The 6760-nt window shown below is 38.1% G+C and overlaps 1 long non-coding RNA gene across 1 annotated transcript; it reads right to left on the bottom strand.

Annotated features, from left to right (window-relative positions):
- Positions 1-1955: 1955 nt before the first annotated feature.
- Positions 1956-3806, bottom strand: LOC106523270 (uncharacterized). The gene is made up of 4 exons (XR_001310871.1): positions 3716-3806; positions 3245-3628; positions 3088-3175; positions 1956-2393 (listed from the first exon to the last, which is right to left on the bottom strand). It is a non-coding gene; the product is annotated as an uncharacterized LOC106523270 (long non-coding RNA).
- Between the last annotated feature and the right edge of the window lie 2954 nt (positions 3807-6760).

Raw genomic sequence — 6760 nt, forward strand, 5'->3', positions numbered from 1 at the left:
ATGTGACCACCTACGAACTCTAACGCGATGCAGGAGGTGCATAAACCTCTGCTGCACTTCTACAGCAAGAAAAGTTTAACTGTTAACTGAACACAAACCCTCATGAGATGCAGTTTGTCTTTTTTTCACCTGTAAAAATGTTTATCTCTAAGAAGATTTTTTATTTTGTTGAATAGCACAGGTGTCAAACTCAAGGGCACTGCATTTTTTGTGCCCTGAAAGAACTTCAAAGATGTCTACAAATAAGCTGATTTAACACCAACCGCTGCTCCTCCACTCAAAAGGAGACAGTTGAGGTGGTTCACGTATCTGGTAAGGATGCCTCCTTAGGGTTGTGATTCAGGCATGTCTAACTACAGTGTTGTATAAAGTACTACAAAGTGATACTTGAGTAAAAGTACAAGTATCTTACCAAAAATTTACTAAAAGTTAAAGTCTCCTTTAGGAATATTACTTGAGAAAGTAAGTCTTAAAGTATCTGATATTTTTGTACTTAAGTATTAAAAGTTAAAGTATTGATTTAAAATGAGCAGTTAGATTTTCTGTAATGACATTTATTGGGAGGTGACCTCCCCAAAAACTGCAGAAATGACTGTTGTATTAAAATAATTAATTTATGTTAAATTGAGGATGCACTAGTCTAGTTGTTTCGGTCTGTATACAATTAGGTTCATATACATTTGGACAGAGACAACTTTTTTCTAATTTTGGTTCTACACATTACCACAATAAATTTTAAACAAAACAATTCAGATGCAGTTGAAGTTCAGACTTTCAGCTTTAATTCAGTGGGTTGAACAAAATGATTGCATAAAAATGTGAGGAACTAAAGAATCTTTCAAACTCAATCCCTTCATTTCAGAGGCTCAAAAGTAATTGGACAGATTAAATAATTGTAATAAAATGTTCACCGGTTCAAATCTCGGTCCGGGGACCTTTCTGGGTAGAGTTTGCATGTTCTCTCCGTGCATGTGTGGGTTCTCTCCGGGTACTCCGGCTTCCTCCCACAGACCAAAAACATGACTGTTAGGTTAATTGATAACTCTAAATTGGCCCTAGGTGAGAGTGAGAGAGTGAATGGTTGTTTGTCTCGTTTGTCTCTATGTGTGGCCCTGTGATGGACTTGCGACCTGTCCAGGGTGTACCCCGCCCCTCGCACTGTGACTGCTGGATATGGGCACCAGTGACCCACGCAACCCTGAAAAAGAAGAAGCGTGTACAGAAAATGGATGGATGGATAAAATGTTCATTTCTAGTACTTGGTTGAAAACTTTGTTGGCAATGACTGCCTGAAGTCTTGAACTCATGGACATCACAAGACGCTGTGTTTCCTCCCTTTTAATGCTCTGTCAGGCCTTCAATGCAATGGTTTTCAATTGCTATTTGTTTGTGGGCCTTTCTGTCTGAAGTTTAGTCTTTAACGAGTGAAATGCATGCTCAATTGGGTTGAGATCAGGTGAATGACTTGGCCATTCAAGAATATTCCACTTCTTTGCTTTAATAAACACATGGGTTGCTTTGGCTTTATGTTTTAGGTCATCTGAAGTAGAAAGTACAGATAATTGTGTGAAAATGTAAGAAGTACAAGTAAAAAGTAGGCTGAAAAATAATTACTCAAGTAAAGTACAGATACCCAAAAATTCTACTTAAGTATAGTAACAAAGTATTTGTACTTTACAACTCTGTCTAACTGGGAGGAGACCCTAGGGAGGATCCAGGAAACGCTGGAGAGACTATTGCCTCATTCACAAAACCAGCTCAGTCCAGGGACTGCCCTGTCTTTCTCGACTCATTCAGAAAAAATACAGAGGCGGCAAGAGGGGTAGAAGAGAGCCTGCCTCTGACACTATCTGAGCCACCAAGGGAGGCAGTATTAGGGGCAGGCTGACTTGTGTAAAAAAAACATGGCTCAAAAAATGAAAATGAACAAATGACATCAGGGAGCGACCACAGGATTAATCAACAGCCAGATTTATTATCAAGAAATATTGAAGATGGAGCCTAACAGAAACACTGTAGCTAGTTTTAAAACTATTGAACAACAGGTTCGCTAAAGTAAGACAATTCAGTTTGTTTTGTTTGATGTGAGGCAGACGTCCGTCATTCAATAAATGCGTTGCAGTCCACTTCAGCCAAACTGAGATCTGCTCCACTCCTCTGTTGGTTCCACACTACATGTGAGTGGGAACTGGTCAGCTTCACCTGTGATTTATGAATGACCTGAGGGAGCTTAAAGATGGTCTGATGGGAGAATTTAGGGAACTATCTTGTGAAAGAGGCTTCGGTCTCCTGGCTGGCTCCAGGAACAATTGGAATCCTCCCAGAAGAGCTGGAAGAGGTGGCTGGAGAAAGAGAGGTCTGGGCCTCACTGCTCAAGTTACTACTGTCACAACCTGATTCGGAATAAGCAGAAGATAAGGGTGGATGGAACAAGAAGTATCCAAAATACAAAAAAAAAAAAAAAAAAGAGCTGGAACCGTTGTCTGGTTAGGAAAAGTTGGGAAATGTATCAGTATTGAATGACTGTATTAATGTGATGGAAAGAAAAGGCTTGCTTAAAATAAGTAAAAGGTGTGAAATCAAAGAGTGTGTATGAGGAGGGTCTGCTGACAGGTGTCTGTGTGGCTCCAGATGACTGTCAGGACAGATTAAATCTGGATAAAAACTCCTACAGGATCTCTGTACAAACTTTAGATGTTTTCAGTAGTTCAATATTTGAGCCTGCAGGCAATGCTCAATTGTGTTCCCCACTGCCACACAACTCCAGCGTGTCATTGGACCATGATATTACTGCTTTAAAACCTGTGTTGTATACTGACTGATCCTGAATGTGTTTTGTTCAGCTTTTGATGTTTCCTGTTCAGACTAAGTTTCTACACTAAAAGCAGCTCTGAGTGTGATGATTAAGGCCTTCCTGTGATTCCTTCCTGTTGCTGATCGCCCCACCTGTTGGCAGTTTCCACTAATAAGCTCCAGGGCTTCAAAAGATCCACTTGGCCTCTTGGTCTTTGCTGATGCATCACACCATTTGGGTAGTGTTCTGAGGCCTTTTGACTTTAAGCTAAACTAAAAGTTTAAAGTACTTACCTGCCTTTTCGATCTTGTTTTAGGTTCATTCACCAAGACGTCTTCCGTGCACCAGGACTGCTCAGTTTAGATTTTCCACCACAAGGATCTGCCACAAGGGATTTCACTGGTTAAAATTTTATATTAGCCACTCTGCCTGAAGATTTTTGTCACTCACCTTTTGGATTAAACTCCCTCCTGGACCGACTTCACTTTCTCCAACCTGTAAGAAAAGAAAGATTATTATGATTATGATGATGATGAACTCATATTGTCTCATTAAGACTCAAGTTATTTTGGACTCACCTGGATTCTACCCTCCATTTCAGGATTGATGACCAAAACTTGCCAACACCTGTAAATAAAACTCTTACCCTTTATTGCTGAGTCTGACTTCATAGTGTTTATGTCACTGAGCTTCAGAGCAAACTTTCCTTCTTGTAGATTTGCTCAACTTTTCTTTGTTTTGCAAACTGTAAATTCCTCCAAAATTTGGAATTTCTTCATTCTTCCTCCCCTTACCGCCTGATCTGCATCACCATCCTCGGTTTTTCTTCTTTCTCTGCAGAGAAACACGTTCCAAGTTGTATTTTAGTTTCTGCTGACACACACAAAACACTGGACATATTGTCTCCAAGCCTCTGCTCACAGCATCATGTGAGGCCACAAAATGTGAAGTCAGTCCTGCGATCACAAAACTGTTGGCTGCTGTGCCTCATTCTGCAAACGCGAAACTGGTCAACATCCACCAGTTGTCTGAAATTAAATTAGAAAACTGTAGCAGTGCAATAAAAAGCAAGCATAACTACATTTAGAATGACTACATTTTTACAGACATGTTGGGTCACAGGACAACGTGAATAATCCACTTATTAAACCAACCTTAATTCAACTCTGTCTCTGTCAGCTTCACATTTAAAGTAATTCATTTTAAGCTGAGCATCTTTTCTATGAGTTATGGGAAAACTTTGTGAGATGCAGCTTTTATACAACTTATGGTGTTGTTTTTATTCTGTGCAGGTTTTTCAACAATTAATGGTAATTAATTCTATATATGTCACAGCTTTTCTAAAGTTTAGAGTAATTTTCTGCTGCACAGATTTTCTAGAATTTTTGTCCAATGTTTCATGACTTTTCAATAGTTTATGGAAATTTGATAATGGCTGTATTGTGTTTTTTTTTGTTTGTTTGTTTTTTTTTGTATTGCAGTTTAAACAGAAAAATGTTTTGATATTTTACTGTATCTTAACAGCTTCTTTTTTTACAATTTTCAGTAATTTGTTTTAGGTGAAAACTTCTTTTTTAAATTTATGGTAAGTGATTCTATGTGGTGCAGCTTTTCTATAATTTATGGTAATTTGTTTCCAGTGGTGTATAATTTCATCAATTCCTGGTAATTAGTTATGTTAAGTTTAACTGTGCACATTTTTTGTGGCACTGCTTTTTTACAACTCAGGTAAATCATTTTATGTTGCACATCTTTTCTACAATTTTTAGCCATTTATTTTATGCGGCACTGTTGGTTTTAAGCTTGTGGTAAGTACAAAGTATGTATTTTTATGGCAAAAATATCTTTAGAGGAACTCCTGTAAATGCAAGTACAGTAAATAATTAAAAAACATTTTCAATGGAAATAAAGACAGTGTTGTTCAAAGACAAACTTTATATTTGATTCAAGGTCAAGCATTCTAGGCCAAAGTTAAAAACTTAAGTTAATCTGATTACAAATTACAAAGTTGAAGCCATTTTTGTCAAACCTTAAAAAATAGCATTATGCCTAATTTTACACATTTCAGTATCTTCCATGACCGTAAATGGGCTGTGCCCTTGTAGTGCTTTTCTATCTACAGTCTGTGCCCTCCTGTACATTCATGTATGATGGTGTTGACAAGAACAGCTAATCAACATGAGCAAACACAGGAACGTCTACATCTTAGTTAATTTAATGTGGTAGTAACGGAGTCATTCACAAAACTTTTGACAAGATTTGACAAATCTTGTGACATTACAGAAGATTGTGCACAATGTTGTTTCAAGGTTTGATTAAAATGGTTACAACTTTGCCATTTATTTCCCAGTCTAAAACTTAGGATCTTAGTATAAAGATTTCAAGAACTACATTTCTATTATTGTTTTTACAGCCTGGGTCAGTTAAATACTGACTCTTGACTTTGTGCATGAAAGACAGATCAGTTAAAAATATAAATAGCTTATGTACTTATTAAGGAAATGTAAGATTTCCTACACTTAAAGCCCCAAGATTTTAGGGCTTTAGGTGTACAACATGACCAAGTTTGTGATAGAATATTTGGAATAGAGACTAAAACTTTGATCACGACAGAATTATGCTCTGTAGGATCGGCAACATTCCAGTAAAATAATGGTTATGACATTATTTATTTATTTGACCTTTATATTATTAATTTTGAAAATTAAATTAAATTAAATCAGTGTGGTGTGAAAGTTTGGGCAGCCTTGTTAATTTTCCTGATTTACCTTTTTTAAAATCATTGATTGTTTGGATAAAAAAGACATCAGTTAAATATATGGGACAAACATAGTGATATTTGATAAGTGAAATGATATTTAAATTAATTACAGAAAGTGTGCAATAATTGGTTAAAAAATTGGGCAGGTGCATAAATTTGGGCACTGTTGTCATTTTATTGATTTCATAATTTTTAGAACTAACTAATGGAACTCAAATTTGGTTTGGTAAGTTCAGTGACCCTTGACCTCCAATGATGGTCACCTCCAGGTGACTCCAAGTATGAGAAAGGGTAGGGTATTTAAGGGGGGCAAGTTTTTCTCCTCTTTGCATCTTCTCTGAAGAGTTGCAGCATGGGTCTCAAAACAACTTTCAAATGAGCTGAAAACAAAGATTGTTCACCATCATGGTTTAGGGGAAGAATACAGAAAACCACCACCACCACCCACTGGAACACAAGTTAGGAGTTATCAGGACTCTGTACCACAGAGCAGACAGTGTCCCTACAAACCCAGGAGCCAGGCAGAAAGAGAAATCACACACATGATAGGCCCTGGAGCAGTGTGGTTATCCTGACTGGGCTTTCAGAGATTTCAGCTTTCAGTCTCCACTGTGAGAAACGTGAGAAAATGGAGGACCACAGGCATAGCTCAAGTCAAGTATCGAAGTGGCAGACCAAGAAAAATCTCTAATAAACAGAAGCGAAGGATGTTGAGAACAGTCAGAGTCAACCCCCAGACTAACATCAAAGACCTACATCATCATCTTGCTGCTGATGGAGTCACTGTGCATCGTTCACCTATTCAGCACACTTTACACAAGGAGATGCTGTATGGGAGAGTGATGCAGAGGAAGACTTTTCTCCACTCACATCACAAACAGACCCACTTGAGGTATGCTAAAGCACATTTGGACAAGCCAGCTTCATTTTGGAATAAAGTGCTGTGGACTGATGAAACTAAAATAGAGTTATTTGGGCAGAACAAGGGTCGTTCTGCATGGAGGAAAAAGAACACAGCACTCCAAGAAAAACACCTGATACCTCCAGTAAAATTTGGTGGTGGTTCCATCATGCTGTGGGGCTGTGTGACCAGTACAGGGACTGGGATTCTTGTTAAAGTTCAGGAACGCATGGATTCCAATCAATATCAGCAGATTCTGGAGACCAATGTCCAGGAATCAGTGACAAAGCCGAAGCTGCTGAAG

This window comes from Austrofundulus limnaeus, unplaced genomic scaffold, assembly GCF_001266775.1.
Source record: "Austrofundulus limnaeus strain Quisiro unplaced genomic scaffold, Austrofundulus_limnaeus-1.0 Scaffold150, whole genome shotgun sequence".
NCBI lineage: Eukaryota > Metazoa > Chordata > Actinopteri > Cyprinodontiformes > Rivulidae > Austrofundulus > Austrofundulus limnaeus.